The sequence below is a fragment of the Coturnix japonica genome, chromosome 5 (genome assembly GCF_054131305.1).
Source record: "Coturnix japonica strain WE chromosome 5, WE-NBRP24, whole genome shotgun sequence".
Classification (NCBI taxonomy): Eukaryota; Metazoa; Chordata; class Aves; order Galliformes; family Phasianidae; genus Coturnix; species Coturnix japonica.
Window position 1 is genome coordinate 9,391,067 of NC_140667.1, and position 24,190 is coordinate 9,415,256.

General features: G+C 37.4%; 1 long non-coding RNA gene across 3 annotated transcripts in view; it reads left to right on the forward strand.

Moving 5' to 3' along the window:
* Positions 1-1,998: 1,998 nt before the first annotated feature.
* The window catches only part of LOC107314463 (uncharacterized), a 56,417-nt gene continuing 34,225 nt past the window's right edge, over positions 1,999-24,190 (forward strand). For 2 of the 3 annotated variants that reach the window (XR_014946994.1, XR_014946995.1), the window contains exons 1-3: positions 1,999-2,135; positions 3,756-3,832; positions 4,902-4,968. This is a non-coding gene — a long non-coding RNA (uncharacterized LOC107314463). Of the gene's footprint in view, positions 2,136-3,755; positions 3,833-4,901; positions 4,969-15,249; positions 15,448-24,190 lie in introns of those variants that run through there. The other variant, XR_004307565.2, reaches the window with a different exon arrangement.

The window sequence follows — 24,190 nt, forward strand, 5'->3', positions numbered from 1 at the left end:
AGGATATTCACATTAAAGGAGATTTGTTGGGGAACTCCATTTCACACTAAAAAATTCACTAGGATTTTCAAATTCAAAATCTACTCAAACTGAGCAGTGTTTCAAAATGAAGGTTGTTAGTCTTGTAATTGTTTAACTAATTCAGTTTAAAATATTTTTATTTAAGTTGGTAAATTCCATTTCCCAAGTAATAAAATAAGATCAGCTGCACTGGAGATGTTTTGGCTGATTGCAGTCCTAACTTTGCCCAGGGATTCATGTTTCCAAGGCTTTTCTGTTCAGATGCTTCATTTATCTGAACTTTCTAGGCACTTAGATGATATTTATAGAGGGTTGATTCAAATCATATTTCATTTCAGTTTCAAAATATTCTTTATAATGGAAGGCACTCCATGCAATTGTTCAGTTTGGTACCACCAAGTCCATGACAGCATAATTTCTGAAAATCACTCTAAGCTTTTCATCTTTCCTTTGCTGCTGGAGAATTTTACTTTCAATTTAATGTCTGACCAATTAATCTTACTGCACTAACAAGTCCTCTTAATTGGAAATATGTGCATTTGTTCTTTATTTCCATACAGCATCTGCTTGACCTTCATTATATTTTGTGAAGGAAAAAATAAGAAAAAGATAAAATAATGTTTCTAGACTAGTTTATTAAGAGATATTATTATTTTTTTCTTCTTTTAAAGAAATAATACCCTCATTTGCAGATTTCTTTTAATCATAGATAAACGGTACTTGCTATTCCTATGCCCATTGGTCACAAAATCTAAAGATAGCATTTGAAGCAGAAAATAACCTCTAAAAACAAATAAATCAGTGTTTAATACAGATTTAGTAACATTCAGGCAAAAGGAATACTCATTCTCAAATCTTATGATTCATTAGAAAGTAGATTTCAAACTATTATATTGATATAATAATTTGAAATTATATAACAGAGTGGAATTTTAGCAGAGTTTACAAAAGACAGTGAAGACTGGGAATTCAGTCTTGCTCATGGTCCCTTCAGAGATGTACAGGTTTCACCAAATTTATTTTGTCAGTCTTCTGGCAAGTTGTTGGCATAGGAGTCCAGCTGTCAATCACTAGATCTTCTGTAGTTTAGACATAAATAGCGTAGGTGAAGGCTTAGGGTTGTTTATAAAGAATCCACACAATCTTTTTTTAATCTGTTACTGACAGATGGAAATACCACAGCATTTTTTCAGGGCAAATTCAATGCCTGTTGCTTGAGACAGCTTGAGACAGGAGAAAATTAACTTTTCTGCCAATTGAAAGAACCAAAATCAAAAACTGAAGACACATCTTTCCCGGCCACCCCCCACCCCTACAACCTTTCCCACTTCATTCCTGATTCTTCTTTCAATGAATGAGAGGTGCAGTGGTTCCACAACAGTTCCTCTCTGCCTCTCCTTCCTCCTAACATTGATCTCTTGCTCCAACATCGGCCTCTTCAATGGGCTGCAGGTTCATGCTCTGCCTTGGAGCACCTCATTACCCTTATCTTTCTCTGACCTCAGCCTTCACCTCATTGCTTCTTCTATATTTCCCCCCCCTCCTCTGCCTGCCTACAGCTTTTGCCCCTTCTTCAATACATGTTCCCTGAGACACCACTGAAAAGCCACGAGAGCTCCTGGAGCTTGGTGATGTATGCTGGGGTGGCCACTGGTCCATCACTGGTTAACAGTGAGTATTGCATGATTGCTTCTTGTATGCTTCTGGTTCTAATGTGAGGGAGCAGGTTACTATATAATGTCACTATTTCCAGCCTCAGATATTCAGCAAGTTTTTTTTTTTTTCCCCAAATACTTTTCAAAGGCAAATATAAATACCTTTTTGTTTGTATTTTGACCTCCAATCCTTGAGTGTTTCTCCAAACACATAGTCAAGAAACTCATTTTTTCAGAAGTCCTAAGAGCTGAGTTTCTTATGAGAGTCTGGTCCACTCCAAGGAGAGAAACCTCAATTTATGAAAAATATTATTACAACTGTCATGCTGGCTGATGTCCTCTGCATTTACAAGAGAACAATAGAAAATCAATTATGCTGACAACCCCCCTTGTGGGGTGAAACTGTGAAGGCTTCCCCAACAGATATAACAGATGTTTCTTGAAGACTGATTTCTGAAGGTAAGGAAATAAGGCATCTTTTCATGATTATTATATCTTCATTTCTGCAGATATGTGTTGCAATACTTCTGCATTTACAGGAGTGGTAGGTTTTATCACAGAGACAATTGCTCTGTGGTGGACTAAAACCATGACTTTTTTGCTTATGGGCTACCAAGCAGTGTGCAGATGGTGACGCTCACAACAAATCTCAGCAAACTGACACTGTATCAGGTGAAAAACATTTGTCCTGTTCCTTTCCCCACCACAACACCCTTCTCTGTCTCATATTTGTACACCAAGAAAATGTTTCAGTATTTGGTACCAAAACTTACTTTTGTAGAAGGTTGTGGCAGCACACAGTTTCAGAGAAGTATTCTGCCAGGTCAGGGAAGGATTTATTTTCTTAGATGTACTTAAAAGCTGATAATAGTACATGATAGCACCAAAAATGTTATATAACTCCTGAGAGGGTCTATTAAAAAAAGTAGAGCCTTGCCATTGAAAAAAAAAAAGAAAAAGAAAAAATAGAAGTCTGTGAGATTCCCACCATCTGGATGGAGTCTTTTTTCTTCCCAGATGAATTAGTTGTCAAGGGAGGAATTATTTTAGGCATCAAGTAACCCCTGATTGTGAGTGACAGACTAACACAAGAGCAGATGCAAGGTTGCCGCTGCCTATCCATTATGTGGAAAGGAGACCCATGCATGTCCTACTTACTGTGCATACTGACTTAGGTTATTAAAAGAGTAACTAGAGGTGGGTCAGACCCAGAAGATAGCTCATACCACTCACAACAGATGTTCTTTCACAAGAGAGAAAACAAACACTGGATACTTTCTGGGGGTACTGTAGAAGTTAGCAAGCAACTAGTACAGATTCTCAGCAGAAGCACAAATCAACTTTTTCATTCAAATAACAGTCATTTGGTAAGCTTTCATAAAGCCTGAATTCTGCAGATAACATGCTTTGGGAAAAAAAGCTTACTTACACATCTCCCATGCATAACAGCAGCATGATAAATTCATATAAATAGAATGACTTGTAACATTTTGAATGTAAACTAAGACAGAAATAATTTTTTATCGTCTCTTACTTCAGCTAATGAAAGTCTCTTTATTTACATAGATATGGATATCTGTAAACCCCCCTGTCCTTGTAGGCACCACTAGTCTATTATGGGAACGTTTAGTAGCATCTACTCAATAGCATTATATTTATAGATTTATTTAATACAAGCTATTTCTAGATAGACAATGAAAGAGACACTATTATAGTAGAACTGTATGAAACACTGTCTGGAATTTTTTGTGCATCTTACTTTGTTTAGCTATGAATTGAAAACTCAAATCCATCCAAATCTTTACCATGGTTTTAGGATAATGTTTGGACTCGTCTCACATCTGAAGCAGCTCTTTGATTTAGTGGACCCAACATAAGCTAAATCTAAAAATTCAAATTGATCTGTTGGGCTATGAAGCATCTTCCAGTCTGAAAAGGAAATAATGTCTGCAAGCAATAAATATTGCAAGTCACTACCCCCAGATTTTTCTACTCCATTATAAAGAGAGTAGGGGGTCCAAACAAACAGATAACAAATGTGTGCTAAATACAATTGCTATCTGATCATTTTCTCTTAAGAGACCGGGATGAAACACGAGAGGACTGCGGACTCTGCCAGCTGAGAATAAAGAAATAAAAAACAGTGCCATCTTGTGGTAAGTAAAATACTATGACGAGAGAAAATCTATTAACATACAGTCAAAAGTGTTATAATAAGGCTTTTAAAAAGGGAGTTGGTGCCTTTTTCCTCCCTGGCTCGACTACTTTGATGAGCTTATTAGAAACAGAAGTGTCCAGTTCTGTCAATAAGGCATGATTAATAGCCACAGTATGCTGACTTTAAGTGAACATATTTGCTTCTAAATCCTAAATGTATTATCCTATTTTACACCCATCCTTATCCTGTGTATTTGAAGTGCTGAAGCAGGACATGATCAGTGCTTATGCTCAGTATCTCACTGCTGAAATGCCATAAAGCTGAAGCTGCAGCTCAGGATGTCTGTGTAGCACAAAGTATCACCCCTTGGGAAAGCCATTTTCAAGAAACAAGTGTATTTTCTGGAAACGTATTCTCTGAAGTTATGCCGTCTGCCCAGGCAGGTATGTACTGATGGGAATGATATCAAGAGTACCAGAACACAGCAGTGCCATGCTCTAATTACTGATATCACAGTATGACTAGAAATAAACCTGAAGCTTTATCAGGCTTTAACAAAATACTTCTAAGGCCTGAGTAAGGCTGTTGAAATCAGCAGGATCTTTTGTCTTTGACCTAAATGGAACATGATTAGGGTACACATACTTCTGACATTATCCAACATTTTCTGGTTTACTCCACGGGATTTTTTTCTTAAATCACGTGACCTGTTTACCAGTTCAGTTAGTGGCAATAACATAATAAAAGCTTGATAAGGATTTTAGGAGACATGAACTGTCTGGTACAGAAAAACTTTGATTTCTTGAGATTTGTCAACAGTATTTATTGAAAGGGGGGGAGGGAGAGAGAGTTGCAAAGAAGGTTATGCTCTGTGGAATTTTCCAAAGTTCTGATTAAGGTTTCTTTCCTTTTTTTTTTTTCTCTCTCTTTTTAATTATCCTTGAGGTTAACATAATCAATTCCTGTTCCTTAGACAAAGGTATTAGAATAAAAAGATTTGCATGTCTTTATCTAAAGTATGTTATTCATCCTAAGCAATAAACATAACTCTTTGCCATAAATGTTAGGCCTACAGTATTCTGAATGCTGCCAAGAGGAAAGAGGAAAATCTTTGACACAAAGAAAAAAATACAGGTAACTTCTTGCCAAACAGTGAGTAACCTTATTTCAGTTCAGATTTGTGTCTTGAATGTGCAGACTTTGGTTTTATCATATGACTGAAACAAATATCTCTTCCTTTTATAATAGCACATGGTTTTTAAAGAGTGGTCTATCATTTTATTGGACTAATTCTCACTCTGCTACTACTCAAGAGATTTGAGAACTCATATTTCATCATCTGTTGAAATAATCTCCATGGTATCTTAGATTCAGACAAAGGAATGGTCCAGAATGAGAATTTCTTTCTGAAAATGAAGATCAAATCTTTCACTTTTATATCATGTACAGAAACAAACATATATTTTTATCTAATTTTTTAACTGTAGGTGTTGGGGGGGAAAAAAAAAAGAGAGCAGTTCAATGTCCCAGAATATCCAACATTTATTTTTCTGCACTGAACTTTTCTAAAGTGTATTTTATATATATATATGTATATATATATGTATATGTATATATACACTCTTGCACATTAAAAGCAACAAGTTGCACTTCCGTAAATCATTGAGATCTAATGGTTCAGCACATGGTCTGTGAATGACCTACTGAGCCTCATGAGCAATAAAGTTGTGTATATTAAGAAAAAGGTGATGACATTATCACATTAGGTGTGTTGAAATCTATTAGCATCTAAAATGGCTCTTCATCACTTTTGGTTAGAGTGCTCAGGTTATCACAGAAACTGTTCAAACCAGGGCAAGAAGTCTGTGTCTTAGTGTCTCTTTATACATACTGTCTCATCTGATTGACAAACATCTATCTACTTGCCAGAAGAAGTTCAGGGGCTATGCTCATAATCAGTGCCAGAGCAATCCCCATGTGTTCCCATGTGATCTCAGAGTATACAACAATGTGATCTCAGAGTATACAACACATATAATGCAAAAGAAGTGGAGAATATGTTGAGCTATGACTGCGCTCAGTAGGTCTCCATCTTTATTCAGCAGCGCTTCCCCAAGCACTTTGAAGTGTTTGTGGAAGGTAAATAATTTTGTTGTTAGAAACATGGTGGTATTTTCCAAAGGCTAGAACAAGCCATACTTTTCTCCTAAATACTTCTCACTGACTGAAGTAAGGAGAAGCCACAATTTTAGCTGATGGGAATACAAACATACACTAAGACACAGGGTTTAACTGAAAGAGCATCAGGCTGCTGCTTTTTTTAAATACCAGAAATGAATCATTATTTTATTATTTTCTATCTTTGTGCCATAAATATTCCCCAGGCCTAAAGAAGAACATGTTCTAGATTCTGACAGGTATTTATTCACTGACACGAAAAAATACCTATTCAAAACATCACCAGAGGAATTTGTGTTAGACTGTGACCAAAGCAGGTGCGTGTGTGAATACATTATCGGTGTACATGGGCCAGTGCACCAACGGAGAGCATTTTTAGTCATATTTTGGTCATAATTGTCCAGTAGGTGGTGTTATGAGTCACAGGAACTAGACATCTCACAGGAATACTGATGTGATCTGAATGCTAGAAGCAGCTCAGGACTTTGGAGGATAAGGAGGAGAAATAGTTTGTTGAATTTTACAGGGCAGAACTGTTTGATTAACAATTAAAATTTGTTTATGTATGCAGTACAGATTCTTCAGATAATACATACTGACTTCTATAACCAAATTATAACACAAAGAACATGGGCTGTTCTTCAGGTCCAACAGTTAGTTAAACTGGAAATATTAAACCAGTAGCATTTAAACAAAGACTATTTTTGAGCACAAGGCAACAGTCTGAAGAGTACAAACTATTTGGTCACATGCAGCAGAAGTTGCATGTCTGCAAATAACCTTGTTTCCAAGGTTGGAAAACTACTGTAGGAAAAGTGAACAAAAGAGATGACCTTTTGTGTAGGTAAGGAGTTCAGAGTTAAATGATTGTTATTCCTTAATTGCTGTAGCTGATACGTGAATTACCCAGTCACTACGCTCTCTTAGGCATGTCTCTTTTCCTTGTTAAAGAGGAGCAGTCATATTGCTAATCACCTGCTCATTGAAATTACAATAAATAATAAAATACAATACAATATTAAAATTACAATAGATAAGTCAGGAATAGAAAGAAAGTATATTTATTACAAAAATATTGAAAAAACAGCAACAACAAAACTATTCATCAATTATAAACTTTAGATTTAGGATTTATCTTGCATTTGCCTTTCACCACCTGTCACAGATTTGATAGCTTCTCATAATTATCTTGTTTATTACTGATAACCCAGGTGAGTAATATGTGAGAGGGCAAATTCTGGGAGTAAAATACAGAGAAAATGTGTGAGCAACCATTTACTGGGATTAATGAGTGAAGGGATATAATACGAGGGAATGTTGCAGCACTGTTGAAAATAGTCATGAAGAGAAGGACAACAGAGATCATTAAATTTGTTTAAAAAGCAATTATTGATCATTTGTAAATATGCATCCATGGAGTTAGATTAACTTGTAATGCCTTGTAGCCCTTTCACACTCACATATGTGTGCCCATGCACTCACATGGCATATGTGCTTTGTGTTTTGTAAAATCAGCATCAAGTTCAGTGCAATAGACTTTCCATCTCTGCAGATTTACCTGAAATGTAGCAATTAATAGCTAACAAATATATATATACTTGATATAGTAGCAGTTAAGTCAACCCAGGTAAGGGAGTCTTCCAAAGAAAGTTAGTATGCTTTGGTCTTGCAGGTATTCCTTTGAGGAATACTAACTATCATGAGCAAATCTCTATACTAAAAGAGGAAATGTTATTTCAGCTTGGAAAGAAACTGCTAAAGACAGATGATGAGCCCAGCCTGTTTGTGAGAGAATGTGTGCCTGCACGCATGTGAACAACAGTACAGAAATTCTTTTACATCCTTGTGTTCAACTCAACTAAGCCTAAGTCTTAATTGAGCAAATTGTGAGTCCTACACTAAATCACAAATATCCCAAGTCTTGAGTTAACTCGTTACAATCAGACCTAAGTAACAGATATTTCATTAATGCTGACTTTTGTTTAAGAAAAGTAATCCACATTTTATGTCTGTTGCCTAGTATGTGATTTTATTTTTTTTTAGTCATCATCGGTTATTTCTTTTATTCTTTTGTAAGTTCTTATATAATTCTGTAGAATTAGTCAGAGGCAGCTGTCTGATTACACATGTACAGAGCATACGTGAGAAGACTTTAAACGCTAAGTGATATCTGATGGAAACCAGTCACTTCTTTCCAAGAAGGTAAAAACATGATCTGACATATTTGCCACAGGATATATCAGAAGAATTTTTGCAAAGAAAAAAGAAGCTGGCATTTGAAACTTTATATTCATTCTTAGCTCAGATTGCTGTTCATTTTGGGTGTGTGGATGGTGGAGGAATACCTGCTTCCATTGTCTAGCAGCCAGATTTCCAGGCTGAGAGGTTCTCAGGGACTTTTGAACCAATTCAGCCTGAATATGCGTGAAAGGGTATTTAGAGTACCAGAGGAGCTGATGTCTTGGCACAACACCCATGTGGAGTCCCAGTATACTACAATCTGTGGAACAGACTCAAAAATGTTAGCATTTTCTTACTGCAATTGTTTCATTCACTTTTGCTCTAGGCACCTTTCCTTGCAATCTAAACAAAACTGCCAGGGATTAGGTTGAATCAACGAGCTGCTAATATTTTAATCCTTTTGCAGCTCATTGACCATAGCTGAACTAAGCGCTGGTCAAGTGCCATGTCACTAGTTCAGTGGAATTCAGACTTTGGCACTCTGAAAAAGACAACAGATGTGCTTTAATGATTATCTAATAACTTGTATTTTTTTTTCAGTTTGCTGTGTTAATGAAATCTAATCTCATTGACCCAACAGAGAAAACCATAACATAAGAACATTAATGGCAATACAAAGGACCTGAACAATACTATGCTTTGGCCAGAGTACAGAAATCAAAGCCCTACAAAATGTACTGGGAGCAACAGGCAGGTTGATTTCCTCTCCATGAGCAATACTGGCTTAGATGAGAAATGGTATTGCACATATACAATTAGATTGCCAAACAAGGTGACAGTGTTTTCTTCAGCCTTAAGTGGCTAAAATTACTTTATCATTTTATACCATATTGTCTTAAGCAATAGCCTGAGCATCAAATCTTTGCAGGTATATATAGGTTTAAAGACTGGAAATCCTAACTGAATACTAAAAAAAAGTCCCTGTGACTATTTATCTCCAGGGCTTGTGTTCTGTATTATTTTACTAGTGATTCCTCCTTCCCAGCTGAATGTCTTCTGCCTTATCTAGGCTGAAATAGATCTAGTTGCCCCTTTCTGGAAACCATTGTAATGTATTCTTTGTAATATCCAATTTGTATCACTGGTGACATTAATGGCAAATGGGACCCATTAGAAGGCGTGACAAGTGAGTTGTCAGATGTTGAGGCCATGACTTCTCCCTATCTCTCCAGATGACAGCAAGTAAATATTTTGAGGTAGGGGATTTAGATAGAAGTCTTTGATCTTCCTGTGTGTGTTGCAAAAGCTTCTGGACTCAAACAGAGACGGGCAAGCATCAGTCATGCTAACAGACAGCTGTCACAAGAAGCAATGCCACATATAATTGGCAGTACAATCCTTCTTTGAATGCTTTAATCTGGCTAAGAAGATGGAAATTTTCTTTCTGTCTTCTGCCAAGCTCCAAGGGAAAGGGAAAAGGGAATTCAGCTTACTGGCATCATACCCAGGCAATTTTATTGACTGTGTGGTTGTCAAAGGGGACTGACCAAAAGATCAGAGATGACCTGATTGACCGGATGTAGGTTGTTGTTTTAGTTTTAGCTTCTGTGAATCCTATGTGCTTTTGGAGTCACCAGAGATAAGTGGAGGAAAAATACACAGGAGGGAAACGACCTACCTTGTTGGACATAACAATCACACCAGCAGGAAGTTTTGTTGATGTGAAGTCAGAAACTTTTAACCCCATTCAGCAAAGCTTTGGCCTATGGAATTTAATGGAAATTATGTGTCTCTAGCTGAAGAGCTATGAAACCTCTTTGATATCTTCAGCAAATGAAGATATATTTTACTCTTTCTGTATTCCCAAGAGATTAATCAAGCTTGCTAGGTACTTTATAATAAGTTAATGAGATTCTGTGATCAATTTGTGAGATCAGGGAAGCCCTCTGATCCAAAGGCCTGTGAGTACAGCTATGCTATTAGAAACCAATAGCAGTTCTGCTGGCCAAGAATGAATCAAGCAATAGGATTCAGCTCCAAGCTAGGACTGAGGATGCTTTATTTAGGACTTGGCATTATTAGTGGCCCACAATGGGTGTGAACTTAGGCAAATAATTTCACCTCTGAAAGTATACATTCCTCATGCTGTGAAGTTGAAGTCCTTCTTTGCTTTGCAAATTTCCTTGCTGAAACAAGCATCCATGTTGTCCGGAGTTTTGTATCAAAATAGACATGAATGAGCATAACCAACTATTTAAACTAGCTCCATCTGTACTTTCTGTGTGAACAGATGTTAGCAGCACTTCTGCTGCTGTGGTCAGCAGAGCAGTGGGTAGATAGCTCTAGTCACTAGAGCAGAAACAAAGCTTTTTACATTTCTCTGCAGTGAAAATTTATTAATTTATTATGCCACAGACATCATGGCCATACAACAATAAAACATCTCTTGCTTTAAGTCTGGTCCTTGGACATATCATAGGCTCTTGGAGCATTAGGTTTAACAATTTCTCTTCATGTTTTTCTGTCAACTTGTATTTTTTCTGTCAAACTCTGATTTCCCATCTCTGTGGCTTTGAAGCTTATCCCTGATAAAAGACAGCACTTATGTCAAAATACACTAATGTCATTTTGACACTGAAGTGCACAGCGTGGAAGCCATTTCACTTGGCAGAATTATCTCCTTTGGCAGCCTCACCACAGCTGAGCTGAGTTGCTGGGCACTCATGTGTGTTTGTCCCACTCTTTTTGTCAGAGGTAAACCCTTGGGACTTTCATCAGCTCACATGAGATAAACAGTAATGCAAATAATGCTGAAAAAACATGCTAGTCTGAGACTGTTTTCTGGGAAACAGTTTCTTGTTAGTTTTGGGGGTTTAACTCAGCACATCAGGATAATTGAGGGAAATGAATAACGGTGCCAGATGCAGTATTTGCTGCTTTTCCTCCTGCGGCTTCAGGATGAAGTTTTTAGTGAATGAAGGTGATAAATAATTTGAAATTATTCATTTCTGAATAACTGTTGTGCTCCCGAGTGCATCATATCACTTTGATAATTACTCTAGATTGTAGTCACTTATTAATACCAGCTTTTTACTTTTAAGGCAAAAATGACCTTGTGACTTAGGAACTGGACTTCTGGTATGAGTTCTCTCTTCTACATCTGACAGAAGAAGCCAAAAATCTTCCCACTGTCGCCTACATCAGCTGTAGTTCACAGGCACTACAGTTCAGTGTAAGTCAAACAACATTTTTGCAGGGTCTTTGCCTGTCTCTTCTTACAGAGTTTTTTAGAAACATCACTTCCAAAAAGTAGTTTGGCCTTTGAATGAAGTTGTAGCATCTCCCCTTCAGCTGTTCTCAAAGCAAGTTTGTGCTTATGCCCTGCACTTAGGCCAGTCTGATCATTGCATACTGTACCTACATTTTACACAGATTTCGTGAGTGATCATAGCTAACTGTTGCACAGTTTGTGCCTTTGAAAAATTCCCATTTTTGCCCATGATTTTGTTTTAATCTCTACTGAAGAAAGAAAAAGAAAAAGAAAATACACTTTCCTTCTTCCACTGTCCATATTTTAGACCATAGGTTGCTGGGTATGATGCCCCTTGGTGAAACCGGTAGTTCCATACCTGGCACTGCCCTGCTTTCCCCTGGCAGGGCTGGATAGCTATTTTCATCTTATTTTTCTCATGTAATGCTAAAAATTATGTTTCTCATTATCTGGTTTAATATCATAGCAATGAACTGTTCATAAAAATAAATAAATAAATAGCTTATTGCTAGCATTAGACCTAGCATTAAAGTTGAATTCCTTTTTTGAACTCAGTATGAACTACAGACTCAAGGTGAAGCACCTTGTTGTGTCTGCATCCAGATATGAGGAATGCAAAGAAGGACAAAGCAAGTGAAGTAAATTTTGAGCTGTTAAGGTAAATACAAAAGCTGTTGTAACTTCTCTAGAGTCAGTATTCCCTAGGATCTGTTAAAAATGCAGCATGTGACAAAATGGCACATTTTAATATTTATGCTAAGCAATGACACCCAGTATATCAGGTCTTTATGAGAAAGCAGTGTGGCTGAGAAGGCCATTAAAATGAAACCAAGCTTTAAAATTATCACTGAATAGCTTTTGAAAGATAGAAGTACTACCACAACTAAGAAAAAAATTACTAACAATTAACAATGTTAGTAAGTGTCACATTACTCAGAGTTTATTAACTCAGAGCAATTAAGAGAACAAATCTGTCCCTGTCTCATGCATCCGTGGCAGAGTTTTTAATAAGAAGTCTCTTTTCTTTTTGAGTTAAATCTATATAATTTGTTCAGTGATTCCTGGCACTTGGTGCATCATTACTGATTCCTCTTTAAAATGAGGAAGATCCTTGTCTGGATGTGAGCTGAAAGCAAATAGCTGAAACAAGAAAACAGTCGCAACATCTAAATACAGCATTGTTATTATGGCAATTTATGTTAAAATGTCACTTGGAGAACCACAAAGGCCTCATCATATTCCCAAACTGTACTCTGTGCCTGGCTGTCTGCCTTGCCTTCTTCTGCATCAAATAATGAGTGATGTTTTACTAGAAAATCTTGAGAGCAATGAATCAACAGAGCTGTAATAGAAAAAAAGAAATAAAAGATTTCCCACATGTTATGAAAAGGTTTTGCACAGGAGAAATTGGCTAGGAAGTATTTTTCTGATAGAATGATTTTGGAAAGTAGGACTGTGTGCTGAGTGATAGGTACCTACCACAAACAAATTAAAGGGAAACAGTGTTTATTATTTTATTGACACAGTGACAAATAACAAAGTCTATGGCGTTTTCTTTCTCTTGAAGACTTTTTACTACAGCCTGATCATTTATGTGTGCTGATATCCTTTATAGCTCTACTGTGAAGCTGGCTGTGAAAAGAGTATCAGAGTATTGGGGTTATTGCAAAGAGATGATTTAAAATGAGGGAGAGAGAGTGGAGCTTTTAAATTTTCTTCAGGTTATATCTATTAAATCTGATTGCAAAGAACAGGAACAAAGAAAACAGTTTCAACCAAACTTCTGGTGCTGAGAACATCTTTCTTAAAAAAAAAACCAAAACATATGTATATGTATATTTACTTGGACTGTTAATTTTCTTCAAAGGGTCAAAGAAAATAAATACTTTTATTTCTCCAGAACAAGCTTTTTCTATTGGATTAACTTTAATCAGTCCTTCATCTTCTAAATTGCATTGGCACAAAAATCTAGTTTTATTTTAAGAGGAACACTGCAAAACTATAATGCATCCTTGTGCAAAGGACTTGAAATACCTCATTCATACAGAGTGAGAGCATCAAAACCAACTTTGATGAGTTACATGGGGTTTTGTTTCATGGTCACTACTCAGAATTTTCCAGAGTTATTTCTCTGTGATTCTTACTGAGCCTGGCTCTATCTGTCCAGTAACAAGTTTACCCATAGGAGTGAACAAAACACATCAAAACACTTAACCCACTGCTTTCTTTGCAAAAATGACCTCTGGATGTACATCACCACTGAACCTCTGTTACATATGAGGCAGGCTGTGTAAATAAAATCCCAGCAGTTATATTTCACACACGCCCCCACACATACACCTTTCTTAAAATAGAGTATAAACTTGAACAGTCAGTTCAGAGAGAAACAACAGGGTGAGGAGAGCTATCTTCCTTCTTCAGTGAGAATGTTTGGTTTAGTTCAGACTCAGCAGGCTGAAAGACAAGAAAGGTGTTTCTGCCTATGGGGAGGCCAACATAAGAAGCGAGATGATATAGCCATATGCTTCAGCAGCAGCACAAAGCCTCATGGCTGAGTGGGGTCTTGCAGGGAAACTTGTATAAAATGCACCCAACTCATTAAAGATGAGCGCAGGGAGGTCTGTTTCTTGTGTTGCACTGGTTGTTACAACAGCTGGCTAAATTCAACTGCAATTGTAGTGGACAGCAGCAGTTGGGGGCCTAGCTTGCTGTCTGGCCATGAGGGACCCCTACTATAACCTGTCATCACTCATCTAATGAGCCTGAAACAAGAGCAAAGACTCCTTGGCCATACTTGCTATCTTTAGAAGAGATGGCATAACCCACAACTGCTGTGTGTGGCAAGACCAGTTGCAGATGAACTCTGGGTACTGCCGACAGAGGGTCGGGATCAATTCACACACTTAATCCCAGGCTCAAGTGGGCAGATGCTGTGGGTTCCCTGTATATAGGCACATATGTACTTCTGCTTTAAGATTTAAAAGTACTTGGACTTTCTGAAGCCCTGGTATCCAAACTAGACTGAAGCATCCAGCAGCTTGATTTTTAGAACTCTGTATTTTGTGCGACCATTTTTTTCTCATTTTATTTATCAACTGTTCACTTTTATGCTGCGGTAAAACCTAAGACTAAACAAAGAATGTTTATAAACGTCATAGATAGACCTCAACTGTGTACAATCAATTGTTAATAAATATATTACAGTATCAACAACTGCATAATGATTTAAGAATACCAAGTCCTCAGCAATAAAAACTACTGAACAACATCCATTCTGTATCTCCACTCATAGCCTCCTGACATATCAGCTAGATTTTTTCTTGCAAGATTTTTGATCACTCAGAAATTGCGGTTTGGTTGTTATGATCAGTGTCTGGCCTGCTGTTTGTGTGCCACAGTGCCTGGGTGATAAGCCAGGTTTCAGGGTTACCTGAGTTTTTTGTAAACAGACTCCAGACTACAAGAGCTTGTTGCAGTAACAGGGAAGCAAGAAATTTTAAGGAATATTTTGAGGAAGAAGGGCACAGTAATTCTAAGTCAGAGGAACTGTGATATCCCTAAAGTTCCTTTGTTTAGAGATATTCCCAATTCATCTGATATGAAATCTGAGCCCCGGTTACTGGGGACTGAGAAAATGGGTAAAAAGTCTTCAGAAACCTTTTTATATTCTGAAGATTTCAGCAGCAGGTGTTCTGCATACACTTTGGGTGGCTTATGTGTAGAGCTGGTTTCCATGCCAACTAATGAGCCCTCTTCATAAATTGTGGACAGCTGGCTGAAAACTCTAATTAGAGCCCCATCTTTGCTACTGTGTGTGTGCCTGTGTTTGACTTAAATACAGAAGTGTACTATTTGTGTGTTTAATGGTAGATCAGTGTGTATGACTTCAGAGGACTGATCTCTTTTCTGGATGTGGCAGTACCTTCAGGGTCTGTGCAAGCTTTGATGAGGACCACGTCTGCTGTGAAGCCCATCCTGCCCGGGTAATGTTGTGGGCTGACCACAGGCTTGTGGAGGTGGTTGGTGGGGAAAGATGATGTTGTTGGTTTCACAAGTGCTGTGTTCTCTTCCTCTTTTTAAACAAGTCAAAGCATACATCAGTAAAAGAAGCAGGGGAAAAATAACTGTGTATTATTCATATCTAAGTATATTTAGCTTTAGGCTCCCAATGAATATCAGCATGAGTTATTACCCACTGAACCAAACCTTAGGCTAGTCTCATTATAGGAACCTCTTATTAAAAGGGAAGGAAATTAGAATGAAAATTGTGTCAGTATTTGTGGAGTACCATCTGTGTGAATATCTGGAGCTCATTGCAGGTTTCTGATCTTACAATTAGCTATCCCAAATACAATACCCCTAAGCATCTAGGAATAATCTTTAACTCAGAAGGTGTGAACTTGGGTTGATTCACCAGAACCAGGATCCAAGGTCTGCAAAGGCTTATTTGGTATATTTAAAGCATTTGAAATTGATTTATGCGTATATTTTTGGACTAGAAAAAATGTGCTTAGCTACATAAAACTTCTCACCCTGATGAACTCTAAAATGAAGATCCTGTGGGCACATCTTGGATTTTCATGAACCAAAGGTGTTCTGCCAAAGATGACTGCTTAGCTAGGGCTTTACTAATACTTCTCAACTTACATTCTTGTACTATGTGCCATGAGCTGTGTGCTTCTGTGTGATAACTGAAAGGGTTGGGGGATTGGAGTGGCATAAATCTCTTCCCTTAAATACTTGATAACAGTAAAAGAAAGGTGAATCAAATACCATGGTTTGTGGTACCAAAACCCCCAGAATTTTGGTATGTTGTTTGGTGTTCTGACAAGGGGGCAGGTTTTTCTTGATGTTAAGCAGCTGGCTTGAAAAATTGGAGATTCTTACTTCTTCTAGAAAGTTTGTCAGTATTTGAGTGCCTAACTTCATTCTGGATCTATCTCATTCTCTTTTGAGAAGTAACATGGTGATGGTGGCATGGGAGCACTGCTGCAGGACCTAACCTTAATTTTTGTTTTAAATAGTAGGGACGAGATCTCTTAACTCATAGATTTGACTAATGAATTTTTAAGGAAATGAATAAGCTTTTCACTGATTACAAGAGTGCTTCTGGATACGCCTCTTTTGAAATGTAAGCCATTAAGTAAAAGCTTAACACTATACCGTTTGAATATATTAGCATGTTTGTGTAAAACTGTGGAAAACTTATACAGAAGGAGACTGTTAAGAGTGTTGTCCTGCAATCCTTGCATGTGTGACTATTATTTACGAGTGATGATGAAACCATCCTACAGTGTAGGCACATTAGCAACAGTTCTTACCCCCTGCTGCTCTTCCTCTGTGCCTGGGCTAGCTACTCTTGTTCCCAGAATGAAAAGTAGGCCTGTTACAGCCACAGTGCAACCTCAGCTCTGCTCACTGTGCTTTATCATCCTTATACATACTGCTTAGAAGACAATTCTGACTCTCGTGTAATTATTTCTCCAACCTTTTCAGTTTGTTTGTTTGTTTGTTTGTTTAATTATTGTTACAATTTGTGCACTAGATATGATGTAACACACTGGTAGAGTTAAATCATTTTCTGAATGCATTGTGGCAGTCATTACACTGTGCTGTCATTGTTTAGCTTTGAATCAAAACAAACTCTGATTTCCCAGTGCTGTTTTGTAGCTTATGGATGTTTCAATGGGAAGTGTAATGCATCATGTCTTAGAATGGCTTAGGTTGGAAGGGACCCAAAGCATCATCAGGTTCCAAAGTCTTGCCTTTCCTCTTCATGAGACAGATAACAGAAGAAAAGATGATCCAAAGAGAGGAGATTTGGGATGGTGCTACTTCTGGACTTTTGCATGCCAAATCTTTTTTTACTTAAATGCATGTGTGCACAGATGATGATTCATATTCCCAAATAAGTTTTCCAGGATTTTATGTAGTGAATTTTCTGTCCTTGGCCTTTACTTGGACCAAAGAAACACACTGAATCATGCCCACAGGTGACTCAAATCTCAGTGCTAGTCTGTGGTAGTCTTGTCAAATTAAAACACTGCAGGCAAAGGAAGTTGACGTGAGGTTGTGCTAGAGAGGACTGCAGACCACTAAAATGGAGAAATTCATAGGAGAGTATATAGCAAAGATATATCATCTCAAAATCATATATTCACAAAGGCCAACCTTATCTTCACATCACTAAGCAATGTTTCACTGGAGTAGGTCAAGGCTGCCATCTGGCGACAGTAGGAAGAATCCAGATACCAAGAATAACGCTGTTGCTGATGACTGAGTTTGTATTGACAAGGCAAGCTGTGCTTTCTGAGTAGGTGACAATGTTTATGCGCTTCTCCATAACCTGCCTTGTTTTCTGTACACGGAAAATGGATGTGATTTCAACTTAAGATAAAAAAAACAGATACTGCAGTCGCTGGAAACACTGTCTCCAAAATAATAATTGTTTTCATAATAAGCAGTTGATAGTGGGCACGTGCAACAAAAAATACACTGGAATTTTCAGGGGACTGAAGCAAGAAGAAACTGTAGAACTTAAACGTGACCTGTGATGTAAATAGCTTTCTGTTTGTATTGCCATTGGCCTTGGTTTTAAATCTTGTGTAAATCTATATAAACACAGTACTACATGCAGTCAGTCACCATTATAGGTTAACAAGCTTGTCTTTTATTAATACACAAAGGAAATTTTGCAAGTATACTTGAGACAGTTTTGCAGCTGCAGAAATGTATTTCTGCAGCTTATTGTGTCACTTGCTACAACTTATACACACGCCTTTTTACATTCTAAATGTAGAGAGGTGTACCATGGCCCTTATGTGTAGAGAACAGAAAATCAATGGAATACCATCACCATCACAAGCAGTTAATGTGTGCTTTACTTGTAATTGTGAATGTCACAGCCAGCTACACAGTAGGGCTGCAGGCTTCAGCTGGTCATGATTTGAGCAAGTACAGGATATTTGTGTTTGAGGTTTAGGATCTACCCAGAACGATCTACCTCACAAATCCGTGTTCTGATACTTGTAATTGAATGTGCAGGAAAATAATCTTGTTTCTCATTGTCTGAAATAGTTTGCAGTTTCGTGGTCGGGTTTGGGTCTGTCTGCCCTACAATGACTAAGATGTGAAAATGAAGTAAGCTTGCAGTGGAGTCAGATTGCATTGGTTGATTAAAAGTCAGCAGCAATTTGAATCAGTGTTTTGGAACCATTTCAGTTGAATGCATTGTCATCAAAGTATGTTTTCTTAACTGGAGTCAAACATTTCATATCAGAATAAAAGAATTATAGTGAAATTTCCCAGGGAAACTTTGGTCAGAAAATGTGTGTGTGGTTGGGGGGGAGTGGGGGAGGGGGGGGGAGGGAGGGTAGCAAGAGAGAAAATTAATAAATGTATTGTAATTTATTCCAGTGCAGAAGAAAATGTAGTTTTCGGTTTCAAAATGCCCACAAGGTTGCTATTGTCTACTTGTACTTTGGAGGTGAAAGAGGGATCAGCTGGGTGGTTTTCTGACAGGGTTCAGTGGTAAAATACACATCACCAACTAACACAACAAAATGTATGGCAAAACATATATAAAAACCTCTTTCTATTCAAACCTGTTTCATAATGACTGTAATAAGTACTGATGCCAAACTCTTTATTTCTAAAGGAAAAGAAGTAGTACAGAGACAAACATTTAAAAAAAATATTAAGAAGAACAAAGTATTTTCTGTGTTCTTCCTTATTTTCATCTCATTACACCATGTTTACTTCGATGAGCTGTCAGGGATCATCAGAATACTTTAGAAGCTCTTGTACAGCATTGATGCCCACTTATGCAGATGGGAGTAGTGAAGATGAAGATAATGTACTGTTCCTGCTGAGCCTTGAGTGGCATGGGAGCAGTGAGTTTTTCCGAACTATATGTCATATTCCAGTTCAGAAGTAATGAGAAGCTAACCCTGGTCTCATGGAGGCAGAGGTCTGCTTCCTTATCAGATAACTTTAGGCCTAGATTCTCCAAATATTTATTCCTCTATCTCATCCAAATTGTTCTGAAGAAAAATGTCAGCTTGTGACAAGTTGGCAAGACAAAATGAAGATCATGAAGTTGTTTGGATACTAGAGTACTGTTGCCCCCCATATTTAACTTAGGAGATTTCTTCATTTGAAATTACCAGTGCCTGAGGCTGCTCCAGGAAATACTAAAGGAGATTTTTGCTCTTAGCAAAGACAAATTATGTGATTGGAAAAGCCAGCATTTCCAAGTGAGCACTCTGAGAAAAATGATTGGAATACTGTTCTGATGTTATGAGCCTACCAAAACATGCTTCTTTTATTTAGCTTATTTCACATTCTGACTATTTAAGGATCTCAATATTAAACCGAAAAGTTTCAGTTAGCTAGACTCATTTTCCTGCTTGTGATTATATTCAAATGGACAGTTTCTCATCTGTGGAGTTGTTTGAGGTTGTGTAGGATGGGGCCCTGTGCAGTTTGCTTTAGAGGGTGGCCATCCTGACTGAGGCAGGGAGACTGGAACTGGGTGATCTTTGTGGTCACTGCCAGTCTAAGCCATTTTGTGATTGAATAAATGCTTACATTTCTTCCAGGATCCTTAAGAAAGTCAGAGGCTGTAATAGGTAAATTCCTTACACCTCAGATATTTGCATGACATCAGTGAAGGTAGATGAGGTTATACTCAGTAGTGGAAGACAAAAAGAAGTAAAGGCTGGGGTTGTAAAAGCAGCTAGCAAGGTATATCATATTGAGTCTTTTTATTTTGCATCAGAGTAACTTTATAAGACTTAAAGCTACAATGAAAGTAATTACTCTTCTGTATTTGCATCTAATGCCAATTTTTTTCCAGAGCTTTTACCTACAGAGTAGACTCTGTAGACATCATCTGAAATTTTCCAAATTATATTTGCTTAGTTATTCCGTACCATTTTTTCCTTCAGAATAAAATTTGGCTTATTGTGACTCAGGGATCTGGAACAGGAAAACTGTATAGATTGAGACAAACCATTTATTTTAAGTAGTTGTATTTCCATGTGAACTGCTGGAAAAGTTTCTCTATTTCTTGATCCTTAATAACAGGTGCTTGTTCCAATAGTTAAATGTAGCAGTATCCAAGAGTTGATTACTTTAGAAATCCATGAAACTTTTTTATTTCTTCCAAGACCGTCAGTATTATAATTCAGTGAACACTTGTTTTAAACAAATTATTTTAATCTAGCTTGAAACCTCATTATAGTAGATATATTCTGTTGTGAATGAAAAGGTGACTTTTTTCCCCGGTAGTTTTGCACTGTTGTAAAAGATGGAACAAAAAGGGTTATGGCAAGGACACGATTGATGAATGTATTTGTCTAATAACAATTACAACGTTATGGAAAACCCAATGACAGTTCAAGTTCTCTCTTAAATGCTTTATGACCTAGGATGATATTAGAGAAAGGGATGTATGTGAAAATCTCATCCCAAGAGTAAGTAAAAATGGTTAAAAATTAAAAGAAATGGAATAATTGTATTTCTGATATTGAAGAGAATCTCCCAAAAATAACTCTTGGCTAGTAGGAAAAATGTTGATATGCTCAGTAAGAAGCTCTGCTGTCACTTCAGTGATGAAGATTTTGAGCTTGACTAAATGTGGAGGAAGAGTAATGGAAGGAAGACGTTGCATGAGCAAATCTGTATCCAGGCATGTGACTTTGCCAGCAGATAAAGGGTGACAGAACATCATTTGCCAATTCCAGAGCTTGCCAGAATGTGTTTAATCATTACTGAGCTTTTGCTAAAATAAGTATTTAAAACAAATGATAATAGAAATACAATAAAACAAACAAGAAAATTTCTTACGAAGTTTTCACAGTATTTTCAATGTGTGCTTTCATTAATCTTCCCACTAGGTATATTATAAAACTACTATTATTATTTTCTTTTGTAATACAGTGGAAAAAGGACTTGCAATTATTTTTCTCATTGTTTTGACTGCTGGAATTTTATTGCTTTAAGAGAAACAAAACAAACAAACAAAAAACAGCCAAGTAAAAAAAGTCAAGTCCAAGAGAAGGATATCAGAACTGAAATAACTGAAATGACTGAAATATTGAAATATACATGGAATATTCAACCCAGTTCAGACATGCCAGAGTGAGGAACTTGTACTTGCCCTGGAAATTTCATCTACCAAGGGTGTGACTCACTTTCTGGTAGTAACTTTTTGGCTGGTTAGATTGGGAACTGAAGGTGAGCAGGCTCTGGATGTAACTCTCAGTTAAAGGTTTCTGATTTCAGAGCTTCATATGATTCATCAGTGCCAGGCTTTTAGGTTCCATGGAAAGATTTAATTAAAAAAATGATTCTAAAACAGTTCTCTGCAGTGACAAAAAATATAATGCTGTTGTTCATGGATATCAAGGAAAGAAAGTAGAGTAGATGTTGTGGATGATTTGGAATGGGATTGCCAATAGAATAGTGCGAGTGGAGAAAAAAGAGGTTGCATTACTTATGTCATTACCAGCATTTTTCAGATGTGCTAGCTTGGAAGTATTTCTGCTAACTACACATATTTTGTTACATTAATTTTAGTGGAAAATAAGATGGATCCATAACTGAACCTTGATGCTTGCGTCAAGGAGAGAGGGTGCATTTAACGAGCAGGGAGACTAGCCAGGAGAGGGCAGAATCATAAAAGCTAAGGGAGGAGGTAGCTGAAGGGTGAAGAGCATGGTCAGCAGTGCAAACCACGGGAAAATGGGTAAAGGATTTAGGTTTTTAGTTTTGTACAGGTTTATATTTGCAAAGTGCTGGAACAGAAAGTGAGCACGGTAGCACTGTGGAGAGGAGCAGGGAGGAAGATCCAGTTGCAGCTGAAGCTTGCACATTCACTTAGCAGACACATGATGCAGATTAACAGGACTTTGTCGACCTACTTTCTTAATCTCTGTGAATGTAGGACTTCATCATAGCAGCTTTTGTTAAAACAGGATGCAATTTAAGGCAAGAATGTTCCCTCAAAAGTAAATAAACACAAAACGGATGGGATGTTATTTCTATTAACACTGATTGCTGTCTTTTCTGATTGTTGAATTTTTTTGAACACCAGATTCCTGGCAGGGCTATTACTGCTTTTTTTTTCCTATTTTTCTCTCTCTCTCTCTTTTTTTTTTTTTTTTTTTTCCTGTATGAGATTGGAAACCTACTGTATATACTCTGCATTATTCAAGAGAAATAAACTCCAAACCTTGCATATCTTGCATATGTTCAGTAACTTGAGGGTAATTTGAAATAAGAACAAAACCTGTTACACAAATATTGCTATTGTTCTCTTTTATTCAGTTGAATTATTATATCATAAATACAGATGAAATGGTGCAGTGTACTTATGACCTTAGCTTGATGTACTGCTAACCTATGTCTCATCTAGCATAAAAATTGAAAGTATCAGTAGGCCTCATGTCTCTTCAAAATCACTACTGAACTTATTGTTAGACAACAAATCCCTTTGTCTATTTGGTTGAAGGATGAGACTGTCTAAAGGAGCTGCATTTCAGTCCCAACTACTTCGGAAGCAGCCTGAACCCCCTCATACGCGGCTAAGATCTTCTCAGTTGGAGTGTAGCACTCTTCAGACCCCTTATATGATCGACTCCAGAATCCCAGGGGTCGGCCTCGGGTCTCTCCTGAGGCTCTTTGCCACAAACTCCAAGTGGGGCCTTTCTCTCCAGCAGCAGTATAGAGGATGTTCTTTACATCCTGTCCAGTCCGTACTGGCTCCAGGGCTACAGCACGGGCTATCTCTTGTTTAATCTGTTCAAAAGCCTGCTGCTGCTCAGGGCCCCATGCAAAATCATTCTTCTTCCGCGTCACCTGATAAAGGGGGCTTACAATGAGGCTGTAGTTTGGAATGTGCATCCTCCAAAAGCCCACTGCACCCAGGAAAGATTGTGTCTCTTTCTTGCTAGTTGGTGGCCATGCAACCCTCCCTCTCACTATGGTTGTTGAAGGGAAACATTTTCTCCCTGTTTAGTAACTTAGGTGAGTTATTAGTACCCTTTTGTTCTCCCTTGATGCTGCTGAAGGGTGTTTTGAATCACTGAAGTATGAACAAGGAAAGTCAAAGCCAAGTGGAAAATCCAACTCTGTGAGTGAGTGCTATAACAGACAGCATAAGAATCTTTTCTCAGTTTTAGCTGTGTGGAAAATGATTTTTACTCACAGTATAATATCTTGTGCACCAGGTATGGAAGTCTTTTCTCCTGTATTCACAAATCTCAGCAAATGGCAGCAAAAATTAATATAGTAGTTGGCAAATTTATCAAATATTTAAACAAGAGGGACTGACATAACTGAAATTCTAAAAAGTCTCTACTTCTTTATGTGAATGGACCCCAAACTCAGTACACTGAGTTACAAGTTCATTTTAATAGCCAGTAGGTGGGGCTTGACACCTCTGTTGATGGGATTCAGTCACTTAACCTCAGCATGTGAATGATCATTTGAATCAGAAAAGTAATTTTTACTTATTTTCTTGTTTTGGTTTAAATTGTTGTGGATAAGATATGTGATGGGGAAAAAAGAAAAAAAAAAAAAAAAAGAAAGAAAAAAAGAAAAAAAATAAAAGAAAAGAAATAAAAGAAAAAAAAGAGGACAAAATATTCCTCAGCTGCTGAAAGGTAAATTCAGATGCTGCAGTATTGTAGGAAGGCAATGGGGAAGATTATCAATACTTAA